We start from the raw sequence: 14,434 nt of genomic DNA, 5'->3' as shown, positions 1-14,434 counted from the left end.
GATTAGATCACTGTCTGACATTTGCTCTTCTTTTTTCTCAGCTTTCGATATGTTCATATTTTCTTCGACAGTCAAAAGCTGCTGCAGTCGATCATCTTAGCCCCTATTAGGGGTTTCAACCCAAAAGCTTTTTGGTTGACGTTTTGAAATTTGGTATTATAGTTTTCAACTCAATCCGTCAAAAAAAATTTCAGTTGAAGTGTTGTCAAACTTCTACTGTTTTGGTGTTACGGTTTTTAACTCTATACCAATGGTGTTGACTAGGGTATCAAATAATTTCAACTGCTAACAAGGAAACTAGGAAAAACATTAATAGAAATTGGGTAAAAGAACTATTTTATTTATAGTTTCACAATATTCAATTCAGTTATTATGAACAAACCAATCAAAATTTTTTTTAACTCTTGGAGTAATATCTACTACTCCTAAGAATATACTTTTTAGTAAAACAAACTTTTTTAACCGTTTTCTCCTCTTCAGTCACTGGGGCTTTATCCACAGCGCACAAATATGGTGTTCATAATATTTAATAGCAGGTTTTGTAATAACCATAGATATCGTAGGTCTCTTCAGCCCAAAGGCTGTTTCTTATGCGCAGCACATCAGTTTTGGCCCCAAACATTTTTGTCATCGTAATATAAATCAAGACTAACGTCCATTTTAATAATTATTCACATTTTCGTGAGCAATAACTGAATTAAATTGTTTTGATTTTTCAATAAAAATATTCAACCGCAGCATTTTTAGGTTGGCAACACCAACTAAGCTTCGACTGAAAATAGTTGAAAATCGTAATACCCAAAAAGAGTTGAGTTGATGTAAAGTTGAATTGCTTCAACTTCAATTCAACCGAGTGGAGTTGAATGCCATAAAACGTACAGTACCCTCGACCGATAGTTGCGATTCTTTTACTGTATAGAGCCTTACATTCGCATAGAAGATGTTTTGCAGTTTCCTCTTCTTCTACCTCCTGAAGGTACACCTAGCCTGCTGGCATGTCAGTGACCTGTTAGTACTCCTATCAGAGTTCCTATGTCATTGCTTTTGAATTTTAATATTTTAATGAGACATGCGTCTCATGCCCAATTCCTGCCACGTTTGCCTGCCAGTTGAGCAAGTCAGTGATTGTCACCACCCAGACTCAGCTAGATTTATAGCATGTTCGCGGATTAAGGGTTTGCAAGTTGCCAGAGGCATAAAGATTCCCTCTTTTTCAGGGATTAATTGTAAAGTGGTACCTGCTCTGGCTAGTTCATAAGCTTCGCAGTTACCAGGGATATGCTTGTAGATTTATCGTGAAGTAGGATGTTAGATCCTCTAATAGATCAAGACATTCTTTCACTATCTTTGATGAAACCATAGGAGACTTGAGTGATTTCAAGGACGCTTGGCTATCCGTAGTATATATATATGCTTCTTGTAGTAAGCACACTTTTTGTCAGAACAACAAGGTTTTCTTTGACTGCTGTGATCTCCGCTTGGAAGACACTGCAGTGGTCTGGTAAACGGAAGGCGATTTTGGTGTCCAATTTTGCTGAAAAGACACCACCTCCCACTCGATTATCTTGTTTGGATCCATCAGTGTAGATGCTAATCCCTGCATTCCTGTCCACCTCGTCCAGTTCCCACTCCTCTCAGGTGGGGAAGGCAATATTGTGGACGAATTTAGTTTTAATTCTATTGGATTGCAAAAATCCGTGGTTGTTGGTAGAAACGGGAACTTACTAAGTATCTTAGAATGCCCCTTGTTGCAGGCGACTAATTGAAGGGATTCCCTCAGTCTGAGAGCTGACTTTGCTGCCACTAGCTTACAGAAAAAGTCTGTTGGCAGTAAATGTAAAATGACGTTTAGTGCCTGGCTTGGCGTTGTTCTAAGAGCTCCACTAATGCATATACTGGCTGCTCTTTGTATACTTCGCCTCACCGCGTATTTCTTTTAGATTATTGGCCACCATACAAATATACCGTATGTCATGATTGGTCTAACAACTACTATTTAGAGCCAATAAGCTTCCGAGGCGTTAGCCCCCATTTGGGGCCCACCATCCTTTCACATGTGTAGAGCACCGTAGCTGCTTTCTTCACCCTAGCATTCAAGTTTGGTTTCCATGAAAGCTAAGTAGCTTGCCTTATCTCTAATTGTTAGTCTGCCACCATTTAATAGTGGCGCCGTAACTACTTGTGTTTCCTGGTGAACATTACTAGCTATGTATTACCAGCATTTAAGTTTAGTCTGCACGATACGGCCCAACGAATTGTATCGTCTAAAATTGTTTGCATAAGGCTAAAGAGAGTATTCGATAATTTACCTCTAACCGAAACTGCCACATAGTCAGTCCCAACATGTATCCCATTCTTTACTAGATCCAACAGCAACTTATTTATTGTCAGGATCCAGAGAAGTGGGGATCACACGCCTCCTTTGGACATATCTGCACATCGTTGAAGCTCCCAGCGTTGAAATTATTGACATGCTCGTGAACATCTGTTCAATTAATTTTCTGAGAGGTTCAGTGCTGTTCAGATCCTTAAGCGCGCTCAGTATGGCCCTAGGCTGGATATTATTGAAGGCTCCTTCTATATCTAAGAAGGCAATTAAAGCGTATCTTTTAACTTCCAGAGGTTTTTCATTCTCCGCCACCACAGAGCTTAGCGCTGTTTCTGTGGATTTTCCTTTTGAATACGCATGCTGCGTTTTTAGGAGGAATGAGGAGAGGCTAATGGGTCTGAAATCCTTTGGACTTGTATGCGAGCTTTTGCCTGCCTTAAGTATGTATATTACCTTGACTTCCCTCCATAGCGAAGGGATATAGTTTAATTGCTATTATGTAATTCTGCGACTGCTACGTTGCTTTCTGACACTATGCCTAGAGGAGTGGAGTCTGTTTCAGCTTCGCTGTCTTGAGTATATTCAACAGTATGGCTTTCAGAGCCTAGTGACTCTTCACTGGATACCGTCCAGCTGTGGTGTGAGTTCTGAAGGTATCCAATACTGTGCACCGATTGTATCATTATTTTCCTAAGTCGAGACACTTCCGCCGTGTTCTCGATATCATTACAAAAATATTTCCAAGAATTTCTTTTTGCTCTCCTAACTTCCTTTTTGTATGACCTAAGGCGGTTGTTATAATCATCCCAGTCTGACTCGCCTTGGGATAGTTTAGCTAAATTGAACTGCTTTCTGCATTTTTACTGTAATTTTTAAAAGTTCAGAGGCCACCATGGAGGCCTAATTCTACCCTTACTTCGTGTTATTGGACAAGCTACTTCTAATGTTTGCCGGCAAGATTCCGTGAATCGATTAACGAGGATGTCGGTATCCTCCTTGCTTTTGGGCTGAAACGGCGGAATCATAGGGATAAGTTTTGGCAGCTCGTGCATGTGCACCTGCCAGTTCGTTTTCCTATGATTCCTGAAGTCGATAGAGGCAGCGCTTTTCTCTATTATACATTCAATATACCAGTAATCCGAAAAGAAGTGTTCTTCGAGGACTCTCCCTTGGAGTACCCTGTTAAGTAGTTTTTCCGACACAAGTGTGATATCTAGTACTTGTCGGTTTCTTGTAATGAACGTTGGCTTACTATCTTTATTATACAACAGAAGCTTAGTGCCTAGTAGGTAATTAAAGAGACCTCTGTCATTGACATCTGTGCTGCCCCTGGCTGTATGATGCGCGTTTGAGTCGCACCCAAGTATAGTCCCATACCACCTCTTTTACCATCAGAGGTGGCACCTGCTCTTCGTCGTATGGCATATAGCACGACACCAGCCGGTAACTACTTGTGCCCGTTTCCCAGCTTACTGCTGCTGTGTAATTTTTGCTATAATGATGTAATATAAAACGATTTTTTTTGCCATTATGCATACTCTGACTTTACCTTCACAATTTTCCATACATACTTTTAGTTCGGTGTCCTAAGTCAGCAAGCTCTCCATTAACCCAAGGCTCCTGAATGATTACAAACTCAGGCTGTTCTATTTTCACGCGGTTAATTAGAGCTGTTGAAGCTAGTTTGCTGTGATGAAGATTAATTTGTAGAAGACGCATTAACTATTGTTATATCTACATCCACCTGAGAGTCACTTAAAAGCTCCCTCTCAGTATAAAGGTTTGAGATAAGAATACTCACCTTGCTTACTCAACTTTCTTTTTCGACTTCGCATATCTCGTTTTCCGATGCTAGTTGGTCTGCAGCTCCTGGATCTCCCTCATCCAGAACGCCAATGACAATTCGGTTTCGGGCCACATCGGCAAATGATTTTGCGGGCGTTACACTGTTTTTCTTCGGTCTCCTGGCTGACGGCTTAGCCTCTTCAGCTGACCTCTGTCGCTTGGCTGCCTTTACTGGCGGTGCCACCTTGAAATTTGGTATGACTGCTCTCGCGCAGTCAAACGATGCTTGGAGCTCCTTCTTTAGCTCCTCTTTGGTTAGCGGTTGCAGCTCTACTTTCCTCAGTACGTATGCGGCGCGTCGCCTTTTCGCATACTTTTCCTTTGCCAGGTCCTAAATATTAGAGACAGGCCACTCTCTGGCAGATGCACTTTCACCAGAAGCCTCTTTAGCATCTCCCCCCTCGACTGATTTGCAGCCGTGTTTTGGCTGCAGGTTTTGGATCTGGCTGCCTCTGGTGCTACTGCTTTCTTGGGGCCAGCTTTAGCTTCTGCTTATCATCAGGACCAAGCTTCTTTCCGGTCCTCTTGCTGGTTACTGCCGAGCTCGTTCCCAACGCTGTTCTTTTTTAGGAGCAACTAGCTCCTTCCGGCTCGGGCTTTTATTCTATTAAGTCTCATATCAGTCCCACGAGTGTGGAGGAAAGTATGTCCGCTTGCGCATAGTCCCCGCTACGCAAGTAAGGCTGTCTTATTATGGAGGGCGCCAGGTATCCGTAAGCTCCGTTCGACACTGGGCTATTTAAGGGCCCCCACTCAGGTTGATCCTCGGCACGGGTCGCATGACACCTTGATCCAGCCCTTTATAGTACCTCCGACCATGGTAAGGCTCCTTATTTGTATGCTGTGCTATTGAGGAACAACGAATACACAGGTAAGAAGTCTGACCTTAGCTAGATTCCTCACGACTACGGACTATTACCAGCTCGACCCTGCTTACCCTCGTGAAACAGTGGTATCTATTACCAGTCGGCACCCTCGGGGAGGGTTCAGCGGGGCATTTCTGCCTACCTTGTTCAGGAATACTTGAGAACTTCTTTTAAATCAATTTTATAAATATAAACATATACATATATGGAGTCAAGTCAGCTGGACATTTCAAACTCCCGAATATCTGTTATATGGATTCAAAGGCAAGTTTTCACCCGATTTTATCCATTTTAGGATATTCTCTCATTAAAAATATTCGCTCTCTTAATTTCATGAAAATAATTCATACATTGGCCGATATATGTATGTATGTGGTATAAAGTCAACTGAAAGTTGGAAAATATAAAGATTATATGGGGGATAAGAGAAGTATTGACCCGATTCAACATGAGGTATATTATTATCAAAGAAATATTTTCCACAACTTCAGATATATCTCATAGATTGACCGATATTTTCGACTAAAAGTCAGCCATACTGGGGTCCACATTTTCAGTTTCTGGGTTTAGACCATTTTTAGACCCGAGAGGTCATACCCCAAAGGCACTATTTGTACAAAGTTGTATCTGAGTATATTCATTAGTGCTTGATTTGTGTGCTGGAAACTCAAAGAATCAGATGGAATTTAAAATTATGTTATATGGTGAGTGGGCGTGGTTTACGTCCGATTTCGCACATTTTGGCACAGCAATATATGAATGTCTTAGTAATGCAAACTACCGAGTTTGGTTAAAATCAGGTCTCGAGATATGGGTTTTCACCTTATGGTGGGCGGTGTCACGCCCATCGTCCAATTCTGAAAGCGGCTCCTATAAAGCTCACTTGTATCATCCTGGGTGTAAAATTTAATCTTTCTGGTGCACTTAGTTATTGATTTATCGCGCTTTTAGTAGTTATTAACAAAACCGTTATATGTGGAGAGGGGGCGGTTATAATCCGATTTTATTCATTGTCACACTGCCGGTGGGGATCTTAAACAATTTGTCTTAAGCGAACTTGGTTATTGTAGCTTAAGCTGTTTAGGACATATGTACATTAAACTTATTAGAGGGCGAAGCCTCACCCACTTTTTCAAAGTTTTTAGCCCACAGTTGCCTACTGCGATCCCCTGTGCCAAATTACAGTTGTATATCTTAATTTACTGCTTAGTTATGATATTTTAAAAGTTTTCGTTTAATACCGTTTAATAGGCGTGGCAGTGATCCGTTTACGCCCATCTACGCATTTTTTTGCCAAGGAACACGTGTACCAAGTTTCATTAAGATATCTCAATTTTTACTCAAGTTACAGCTTGCACAGACAGACGGACGGCCAGACAGTCACTCGGATTTCAATTCGTCTCGTCATTTTGAACATTTATTTGTACATAACCCTATATCTAACTCAGTTATTTTTAGGTGATACAAACAATGTTAGGTGAATAAAACTATTAGAATGCAAGAGTATAAATACACCGAAATGTTAGACGATGTTCTCATTTCGTTTTTAAAGAGTCTTTAAAATGGTTTGAGGAGCACTTATAAAGTGGCCTGCGTACAGTTATGATTTGAATCCGGTCGAGAACATTTGGGGGTACATATCACGGAAAATCTATGGACAAAAAGCCCAAGGACATCTTTATAGTATTGTATTAGATCTCAAGTTGGGCATTAAAGAAGCTTGGGAAGATTTTGATCATTCGAAACTGAAAAATTTAGTAAACTCGATGCCAAATCGTATTTTTGCAGTTATTAATAAGAAGTAAGGAAAGGCTAAGTTTTATACTCTTGCAACTTGCAAGAATTAAAGCCCGGGAAATTAGTTCAGGTAAGAAAAGAGCTAAGTTCGGATGTAACCGAACATTTTATACTCTCGCAAAGTCAAATGGTAAACTCGTTTTCTTTATATACTTTAATAATTATAAGTAGGAACTGTTGCGTTAGGTATTTACTGGCAACACCAGTTATTATATGAATTCCAATTATGTATCTTACACATTGACCGATATTTTCGTCAAAAAGTCAACCATGTGCAATGGGTCGACATATTCAGTACCTACGGGCTTGAACAGTTTTGGTTCTGTTTAGACAATTTTTGGTTACAAAGTGGCATACTTTAAACGCATTATTTACGCAAAGTTTTACCCCGAAACATTGTTGGTTGATTAGCAAAGTGGAAAGTGGAATATGGGGAATTAGCGTGGTTGAAATTGATTAAGCATATGCTAAGATATGGGTTTTCACCTAAAAGTGGGCGGTGCCACGCCTACTGTCAATTTTGAACACGGTTGCTATAACTCGTCTCTTCATCCTGATTATTTATATATACATAACCTTATATCTAAGTCGATTAGTTTTAGGCGATACAAATAACCGTAAAGTGAAGAAAACTATTATACTCTGTAGAAACATGTTTCAAGAGTATCAAAATGTTTCGAAAGAATTAAACATACATTATTCGATGAAATCGTGATTAAATTACACTCTAATTTAGTATCTTCATAGAAACATGAAAAGAACGTTATGCACCGAATTTGGTTGAAATCGGTTGAGCAGATCTCAAGATATGGGTTTTCACCTAAAAGTGGGCTGTGCCACGCCCACTGACTAATTTTGAACGCGGTTCCTATAAACTTAATTTATACCATCTCAGAGATAAAATTTAATGTCTCTGGCGTGTTTAGTGCTTGATTTATCGCGCTTTTAGTAGTTTTTAACAGTACCGTTATATGGGGAGTGGGCGGAGTTGCCACCCGATTTCAACTATTTTCACACCGTCAATAGAAGTGCTAAAAACATTTGGTTCTAGTGAATTTTGTTATTATAGCATTAGCGGTTTAGGAGATTTGCACATTAAACCTATTAGAGGCGGGACCACGCCCACTTTAAAAAAAAAGTTTTAACTGCAGATGCCCCTTCCTAATGTGATCCTGTGTACCAAATAACAGTCTTGTATCTTATTGCGGAGCTTAGTTATGGCAAGTTATTTGTTTTTGATTAATGGCGTTTTGTGGGCGTGGCAGTGGTCCGATTACGCCCATCTGCAATACCAACCGTCTCACGGTACCAAGAAACATGTCTACCAAGTTTCATAAAGATATCTCAATTTTTACTCAAGTTAGAGCTTGCACGGACGGACGGACGGACGGACAGACAGTCACCCGGATTTCAACTCGTCTCTTCATCCTGATCATTTATATATATATAACCCTATATCTAACTCGATTAGTTTTAGGTGATACAAACAACCGTTAGGTGAACAAAACTATTATACTCTGTAGCAACAGGTTGCGAGAGTATAAATATCTTCAAATGAGATATGCATATATAATGATAATAACTCGATCGAAGAAGCTAAATTTAATATATTGAGTTTATGTTAAAAACGTCAACCCGTGGAACGAAATTTATTGGATTAAGGACATGAGCCTTAGACCAATTCCATTTTAATTCAGCGCTAAGCCGTATAATTTCTAAGAAAACTTGGCCCTTTAATTTCATTTAAATATCACACATTTTGACCAACCTAAACGGTTAAAAAACAGGTGGAAAAATGGAAATTATTTTGTTAGGAATAGAGAAAAGGCCCGTTTTGGCATTGCTCAGGTATACTCAAAAACATATGTTGAATTAATTTTATATATAAATAATACTCACTGACCGATATATTCGGCATAAAACTTTTTAGAATAACGAAAATCATTATAAGTAGTATATGGGAGTTGGGGGTAGTATTGACCCAATTTTAATTTTAAATTAAGAAAACTTGGCCCTTTAATTTCATTTAAATATCACACATTTTGACCAACCTAAACGGTTAAAAAACAGGTGGAAAAATGGAAATTATTTTGTTAGGAATAGAGAAAAGGCCCGTTTTGGCATTGCTCAGGTATACTCAAAAACATATGTTGAATTAATTTTATATATAAATAATACTCACTGACCGATATATTCGGCATAAAACTTTTTAGAATAACGAAAATAATTATAAGTAGTATATGGGAGTTGGGGGTAGTACTGACCCAATTTTAATTTTAAATTTTCGCCCAAATTTATCCATTTTAGGCACAGAGTACATTGTTATGAATAAAACACGCTCCCTCAAATTCATTGATTGATCACGATATATGCGATATAAAGTCACCCGGAAGTTCCTGACATCTTTATATTATATATATGGGGGCTAAAGGAAGTATTGAACCGATTCAACCCATTTTTGACATACAGATGTACTAGTATCCGGGAAGAATCCTCTCTGAATTATATATCTCACTTTTTGACCGAAATATTCATTAAAAAGTTAACCATAGGCACTGGGGTCCACATATTCGGTTCATAGGGGTCTTAACTGTTTTAGTTCAATTTTTAACAATTTTTGGTCAAAAGGTGGCACGCTTTACAGGCATTATTCGTGCGAAGTTTTATCCCGATAGATTCATTGGCGTTGGAGTGGTTATAGTATGATTTTGCACATTTTCGCATTTAATCATAGAAATGACAGAAGAATGTTATAAACGGAATTTCGTTGAAATCGGTTCAGCAGGTCCCGAGATAGGTGATATTACCGAAAACTGATTAAGGGATTTGTTCTGAGCGAATTTGGTTATTTTAGCGTAAATGGTTTGGGAAATATGTACCTTGAACCTTTTAGAGGGTGAAGGAACGCCTATTTTTTCAAGACCACATGTGCCCCTTGCAACTACAATCCCTTGTGCAAATTACAGACCTATATTTTAATTTAGTGCTTAGTTATGACACTACGAATTCTTTCTCTTCCCTACTATTTTGTCAAGGAATAATGTACCAAGTTTCATTACGATATCTCAATTTTGATTCAAGTTACAACTTGCACAAACAGACAGACGGACATACATCCGGATTTCAACTCGTCTCGTCATCCAGATAGTTTATATATATATAGCCCTTTTTCTATCTCGATTAGTTTTAGGTGATACATTCAACCGTTAGGAGAACAAAACTATTATACTATGTAGCAGCATGTTGCAAGAGTATAAAAATGAAGGATCAGTTAATTATTGAAAACGTAATAAATATGAACATAACAAGACTAAAGTTGTTTAAACGAATGTGTACTTCTTTTGTTATCCTATTATTAAACGAAATTGAATTAAATATAACAACAACAACGAAAACAGGTTTTTGTACTAAATACCAATTACCGTTTGCTTAGCAAGCAATATGAGTTAGAATTTGTTTTATAATAAGAGAGAAAAGGCAGCAAAATTACAATTAATACTGCGTTTAAACGAATATGTGGCTCTGTATTAGTGACAAGACATTACTTGAATTTATGAATAATATTGTGAATTAATAAACATACAGACATATGTATATGTACAATTAAGCTTCGGCTTATTACGAGTATCATTTGAAAATACTACCCACTGAGCCACACAAGGCTTTCGGGTGCTGAAATAAGAGTTCATTATTCGTTAAACGTTATTCAAGTTTCAAGGTGCAGTTAAGGTATAAAAGCTTTAACAAGTTCAGGGCTTTTAAGACTATCTTAGGTAGGTACGGAGGAGTGCTGCCCACTTGAACTCAATTAGCGCAGACTACGCCATATTGATGCATCGTTTCATCGTTGCGCTCAAATCATCGTTATGATTTTTGTGGACAAAGATTTAACTATCAGACTTGACCTACGAATAAGCTTTAAGTCTTCCTGCAATTGTTTAAAACTATGCGTGGCTAATTGTGTATATGGTTGCTTTCCGCGTCCTCCGGTAGTTTTTCAATAGAACTTCTCAATAACTAGTACTTCCGCTTGAAAGATGCTGGCTAAGTTTCGTAAACGTATAGAAAGAGAGATATCAATAACATTGGAGTATACTCCTGCCCTACTCCGCAGTCCATTTTGGACCCGTCGATATAAATAAAGGTATCTTCCACCGCTACTAACCCTCTTCTCCATTCACGTCTAGAGGGTATCCTCATTCGAAATTGACTATTAAAATCTAACCTTGGGAGGATATAACCTGATTTACTTAGGTTAAGCTGGTACAGGATGGCGCTATGTCCATATTCTTTCCGGTTCCAACTTTCTAATTCTTTTATCCTGAAAGCAGAACTTGCTGCTACGTTTCGAGTGAACTAATCTATGGAGGATACTAAGCGCCTCGGTCGGACATGACTTAATAGCTCCGGTAACTCTTGCACTGGCTGCTCTTTGTATTACATTTAGTTTCCTGATATTATATTGTTTCTTTAATGCTGGCCACCAAATCTGTGCTCCATACGGTGTAATCTTCGTAGGTCTATTTTTATAATCTCACTAATTGCGGAAGGAAACACCTCTGAGAACATCAACACTATGTCGTCTGCATATGCTACTGCTTTTACTCTTCCTTCATTGAGTTGAAGTAGTATTCCATTCCGCGCCACCACACATAACAGTGGGGAAACGACACCTCTTTGAGGAGTGCCTCTACCTACAAGTACGTAGCTTGTGTGTTTCGGTGAGCCATTTGATGCTATAATATTGTAATTCTGTTCATAAGTATCGATCTTAGCCATTCGCAAATTATGTCGTCAAATTGGATCAAACTGATGACGATGCCCCGCTCATATAAGATGGTTGTCAGATTGGCTATAGCTCTTTTTAAGTGCTGCAGATTTATTTGCACGCATCTAAATTCTCCATGAGGAGCCACCTACCGGCTGCCTCTAGCCACGTCGCTGAAGTGCCTTGCTACTGCTGCACGATTCAACTCTGTTCCTTGCCTTGGTGTTTTGGGTAGAGTTCTCGTTGCTTCATTTTGTGAGCGATTCCATTTCTGGGAACCAATTTTATCGTTGGCTTCAGCGGGAGGTTTTGATTGTTTCCTATTACTCTCGTATTCCTCCACTGTCTGCTTCTGGCGTTTTATTTCCTCTTCATCAACTGAGGTGCCGGTAGCCTGGTCTTGGACAATTTTGCCCAGTATAAAGACTGCCCCAGAGGGGTTTTTCTCACTTGGTTTACGGACTTCTTCCTTTTTTTGCGCTGATTTACTCCTTGAGCAGACAGTGTCCTTTGGTTGGTACTCATAGCTGCTTTTGAGGTGGAGGATTCCATATTTATAATTGGGGTATATTGCTTGGTACCCGCTGTGTTAACTGCTGTCTTCACCATTGTACTATTGGCCACTCGTCCATAGAGCCGGTATGCGTAGAGAAAGCATTAGATACCTCCGATCTTACCGGGAATCGGAGGGGACCGTTCACGATCAACTATTTAAATACCGCACACTGATAATTCAGCCATCAGCACTGGTACCTCGACACCTTGATATAGGTGGTGTTGGTGAAGGTGTCCTCACACTTCCGCAACAGGAGATGGTCGTAAAACCATATTCCCATTGTGAGAATTATGAGGATCTTAGTTCGTAGTAAGAATATGCGTTCCCATTTGGGTTGCGCTCATTAATATTACTTAATGACCTTCGCCACGGCAAAGCGACCAACGCTGAAGGAGAAAATTATCTTACTATTTTATTAAATTTTCCTTAAAAGCCAAAGTACAAAACTTCTTCATTGTCGTTATAATCGGCTATGTAATTTTGTACGAGTACACAATGGTGTTCAAGCAATTTATTTGACGTAGCCTTTCTTTAGACCACCTACGTGGAATTGGAGGTTCTGCATAGTTTTTGATTGTATTCTAATACTAAGTATTGAATTGTATGTCATAAATGTTGTCATGCCGTATATTTAAATATTACGACTCAAAGTATGGAAAATCTACAAAGTTTTATTCGGTTCATCGAGACTATTTACTAGGTCTAAAGTTTTCAAAAGTTGATTAGGCGTTAGATTTTGAAGATAAGTATATTAAGTGTTCACGCTAGTTCCAAAAAAAAAAAAATTAAAAAACTCTTCGGCATAGCAAAAAACATAAATATTGTGAAATCCCATCCCAATAGAATTAGCCCGGCTTGACGGAAATGAATCAATCAAACCAAATTTTGATAACCTGTTGCGATATGAAACGGTTTTCGTCTTCCAAGTCAAAAGTTCGTTCAGCTAGAACATGTTCACCATAAATTTCCACCAAAATATGATGACTGGTTTGCAGATGAGTCTTTCTTCATATTAATATTGTAACGGATTTATCGATAAATCGTCAACCTTGTAACTTGAGTTCGATCACTGGATTGTTAAATAAAAGTCCCAATTAAATGCTATACACTTATTTTTATTTCTAATTCCAACAACTTAAAACTTTTTGCTCGCTATTCGAGTTTACAACGTATTTTTTATAGCTTATTTGCTCTTTACACGGCAGCACTCTAACTAGAACTGTGTTTACTACACAATCCGGCAGCCCTTATATAGTAGATTGTTAACTAAACTTCGCTACTCGAACATTTTGGCAACTACGAATTTACTATCTAGTTGGTTCTAGCAGGTTATCGTCGATTCTGATTTGTTCTGGCATTCGTGGTCACCACACTGCCCTCCACCTAAGTCGAATCGTCCCGATTAGACATATTTGCGGTACCAAACTCTGCAAGCCGTTCCAGATGAACTACCTTCATTTTATTCCTTGGTCATTCAATGGTCTGTATGAGATACACTACATCGTTGAGTCGTTCAATAACCTGGTATGGTCCTTCCCAATTGCACTGTAATTTTGGAGACAACTTTTTCTTTCGTTGTGGGTTATATACTCGTAACAATACCCAATCGCCTTCAATAAAACCCTCAGAGTTCATTGCCTTGCCGTATTTTTCTTTCATTTTATCGCTCATAATTTTGGTGGTGTTGAGACACCATAGCATGTATATCCCTCATTTCCTCTTCTAGGATGCTGTTGAATTTCTTTGCATTCCTTCCTTCGTTGGTGTTAATTCCAAATTTTAAATCAATCGGTAGTCGAATTTTCTTCCAAAGTTTGATTGAATCTTTCTACCATGCCATCGGACTTTGGATTTAGTGCAGTTGTACGCGTTTTCCGGATACCCAGTTTCTGCATATCTCCTGAATTAGAGCTGATTCAAAATTTCTCCTTTGATCAGAATGTAATTATATTGGAACACTATATCTCGATACCCAATTATTGATGAATACATCCGCTACTGTTCCTGCCTGTTGGTTAGGAATTGCGTATACCTCTGGCTATTTGCTGAAAAGTCCATGACTACCAAAACATATTTGTTTCCTAATTTACTGATAGGAAATGGACCAGCTACATCCATGGCAATTCGCTCAAACGGCACACCTGAATTGTACTGCTTCATCTGACCATGACTTCTGGACCTCGGCACTTAAGCAGGAATTCACTCGAAACAATTGGCGATCCCCTCCCAATAAAATATTCGTTTTAATTTCTCTGATACCCATGTGTCCTCCA

The sequence above is a fragment of the Bactrocera oleae genome, chromosome 3, assembly GCF_042242935.1.
Source record: "Bactrocera oleae isolate idBacOlea1 chromosome 3, idBacOlea1, whole genome shotgun sequence".
Lineage (NCBI taxonomy): Eukaryota > Metazoa > Arthropoda > Insecta > Diptera > Tephritidae > Bactrocera > Bactrocera oleae.
Note: the sequence above shows the minus strand (reverse complement) of the source record.